Genomic DNA, 4215 nt, shown 5'->3' with positions numbered 1-4215 from the left:
TATTTTATTAATAGTTTTTTTAATGGGACAATAATTTTTAAAATATAAAAAAAATCATTTAACCAAAGTCATTATTATACCAATGCAATATATAATAGACTATACCAATGTATAATTGGAATAAGAAAATTTGGTATCCAATTTATTCTTACTATTTTACCCCTGTTTCTTTTTATAAACATTGAATTCAACCAAATATAATAAACTGTAACTACGTCCTCCATGTTTATTATTTTTTTATTATCAAGGAAAGAATTTATCCACGACAGAGTATTAAATTGCTTCACCATCAACTCACTACATATTTTAAAACTGAAAAAAAAAAACTAAAACTGCTATTACTACATACTCACTTTAAAAACTAACTCACTTCAGTCATATTTAATAGAATTAAATTACTCTTTTCCTTTCAATCTTGATCTCGCAAAAGTTTTTTTCCTCTACATAGTATTGTTATCTTTCTGACAAATAGAGATGGAAACTTCACGAAATCAACAGTCATGTCAACGTCGACCCACTTGGACAGATTATGCTAGGCGAAGAAGACAGAATATGACCGAAGAACAAAGACAACAATACCTAGCTAGAAGACGTGCAAGTTATCGGGAGATGATTCGACAAGGAAAACAAATTGCCATACCAACTGATACAACTCCAATTCCAAACACTAGTGGAGGTACCCAATTAACTACAAACATAGGGATTGTCAGATTGACTACAATTAGACAAATGGTCAGAGCTACCACCTATCAACAATTTGTTACACGTAACACACGATAACTAAATTTAATTTTTTTTGTTATGAATTGAATTAGTTCTTACTAATTATATTTTACTTTTCAAAAATACAAAAATGGAAGCACATGACAGTACAACTGCCACAGGTAACAGAAATCAAAATAACATATACAAAATTAATCAAATTAATATTACTATACGTAGTTTAGTATTCAAAATATATATCACGAAATTATACATACATTATAGTGTCTTTTTTAATCAAACAACACATCAATCATATATGAAGTTATAAAGTTAACATTAAAAATTTGGTATTCAACTTTTTCAGACATCATTCATCCTTAGAAATAATTTTAAAAAAATTAATGGTAAAAAAATAAATAAATAAATAAATTTAATAATATTTAAAAATTAATATATAATGGCAAAACCTGTTTTAGTGTACAAAACTTTTTTTCCATTTTTATCCTTCTTAATAACCTACCCCACGTCAGTTATTCCGCATTACAATACTCTCACTATCTCATCTTCATTCACGTTCTCTCTTATTTTATAAATCAAATCCACGTAATTTCTATAATAATTATCTCTTTCTTCTCTTATTCTCTCTCACTTCACGTTGCTTTTACTAGAAAAACTTCCTTTATTTCTCATCCATCTTTTCATGCATCTTTCTCACTTTATCTAATATAATTTATTTGTCCTCATTAAATAAAAGTGTGAAACTATGTTTATATGTTTGTTTTGATTAATTACCGTTGACAGGATACCAATGGAAGTGGTGGACCGACTTGGCAAGACTATGTCTGGCGACGAAGACAAAACATGAGCGAAGAACAGAGGCAGCAATACCGTGCCAGTTAAGTTATACATCCCATTAATAAATTTACGTAGTTAGTATATCATTTAATATGAATTACCTTTTACAATATATTTTCATGCTAATAATAAATTTTCTAAATATTCAAATACTAATAATAACAGTGAAGTTGGTCCAAGTAATAGACGGAATGATCCAAATATAGGTAAAAATCCTGTATATTTATTGGTGTTTGCTACGGTACGATGATAAATTTATACGTATCCATACGTTTAAAATATAGACAAATAATAATAAGCCATGTGGAATTTATTTTCCACATCAGCATTTAATTTATTTTGTTTAAAATATATATTATATCACCACTTTTACTAAAATACTCTTTTAATTAAATAAAAATAAAAAATATTTTTTATTTAATTTTATAAAAAAATTTAAATATCTTTACTCTATTTAATTAGACGAAAATATCCTTTTAAATCAATCAAATTTTAAAATTCATCTCATCCTAATTTTATATTTTTAAATAATTTAAACAACAAAAAAAAAACATATCTAAAAAACAAAAAAAAATAAAAAATTGTTTGTGAAATCTGGGTTTGAGAGACCTCTTCATCTTCTCAAGTTCTTCACTCTTCTTCGTGTCTCTCTCTCCCCCTGGAGCTCGGCCTCTCTCACCGTGGCGTCACCGTTGCTCTCTGTGTCGTCATCGTCTTGCACATAGTCGGGCACCTTCGTTGCGCTCTTCATCGCCGGCGGCAGAAGCAGCAGGTCTTAGGGCTAGTCGTCTTCTTGCTTCGAGTCTCGCCGTCAGTCTCCTTCGCGCAATCAGAAGCTGCTTCATGATTTGTTCAGTTCTAACAAAGGTAGGATTTTATTGTTCCAAGTCAGTTGAAACTTGAAACTGTGACGCTGATGTTTTCTTCCCTTTTCATTAGAATCATCGAAACCAAAGCTACACAACTTTTGCAGCTGCGTTCAATGCAATGAGAGAAAGCATGGTTGGTTCAATTGGATTTTGCTACAATCTGCACCTCCACTTCCACAAGCCGAATTCAGCGCTGCCTGCAACTCAACGTCGCTGCTTTGCGGATCAGCTATGCACCATTGCTCATATTCAGCAAATACCCTTTTTCTTTTCTTGCCCCTTAGAGGTGAATTTCAAATTCTGTTAGTAGTCATGTTCTGCTGTATCTGATACATCTTAATTTTAGATCCATTTCTAGCATTTGGAGAGCCATGAAACAAGCATAGAAATTGTGCGCATATGGACTATTAAGAGTTGTTAGTTTTATCTTTTCTACTTAAAAAATTATTATGCACTATATTTTTTATGGACTCTTTTTGAAAATTAGTGGTTCCTAGTCCAAACTGCATTATTTAGTTATATATATTACATTGAAATTTCATGATCTCCAATTTAGTTCTGCTACAAAGTGCTTTGTTTGATGAACTTTGAAGATTTCTCCAGTAAAAAATTGTTAAATGCTAATTATTTGTCATCCCCTTTTTTTCCACTACTAATCTGGTTTAGCTTGAACTTATGATCTTTTGCATCTCATTCATCAAATCCAAAAAGGACACTGAATTGTCAATTAAGTACACAACTTTAGGTTCCAATGCATATTTCACCAAGATTTTCATTTATTCATGTCAAGATTTTAATTTTCAAGTTGCAAACTTATGCAGTCTACTATCTTATACTAAATAAAAATTTTAACAGTTAGAAACAGTGCAATATAATGGGGAAAGATAAAGCATAGCAACACATGCCAAATTTGTTTCTGCTTGTGCTGCTATTCTTTTGCGGTGCACGTACCCACCTAATAATCATCTTACCAAATAAAATGTTATCCAAGTTCTTGAGAAATTCCACATTTTCAATTACTAGTGCTACTCAAATATGTTTCAGCAAGTAAGATAATATCATGCATGCATGTCCTTCCTTGAGATTGTAACTTAATGTCTACTTTGTACAGAATTTTATTAGAGTCAACACTAAACCAGACTTCTTGAATTACCATCTTGAATTAAAGAAGATATAAAAACTTAAAAAAATCAGTAGACATATAGTTCAAAACAAAACAAGAACAATAGTGTACACTTCGAAACTGATGAAGAAACAAAAGGCACTTTGACTTCAATCCAGGTTGTTAAGACAATTCTTCTTCATCTTCCATTAGCTACTCCATGTCTTTATAATGTCAATATGCTTGATGTGAGATATCATGGGCCAGCACTCTCCAACTTGCGGCCCGTATTTTTTATATAACTCAGCACAACTTATGATTTGCAAAACTTGGAGACTTGTTAGGCGGTGGATATCACTGGGAAGAGACATTAATTTTGAACAATCGAAGATATAAAGAAATTTTAAAGCACTCAGATTCGACAGCCATTTGGAAAGTACCACCAGCATGTAGCACCATCCAATCACCAAACTTTATAACGTGCTTGCATATTGTTGGAGAAAATGAGGCAAGGGATCCATATAAAAAAGAATAATGGTTTTTAACCTCAAGACAGCATTCATATCCTCAGATCTAATAAGCCATTCTTCATTGTCAAAACTACCGATTATCAAAGTTTCTAACTGAGGAAACTGGCACAGACTTTAATTTGCACAGCCGCTAACTTGCACCGGCCGAAACCCT

Source organism: Arachis ipaensis, chromosome B05, assembly GCF_000816755.2.
Source record: "Arachis ipaensis cultivar K30076 chromosome B05, Araip1.1, whole genome shotgun sequence".
Lineage (NCBI taxonomy): Eukaryota > Viridiplantae > Streptophyta > Magnoliopsida > Fabales > Fabaceae > Arachis > Arachis ipaensis.
Note: the sequence above shows the minus strand (reverse complement) of the source record.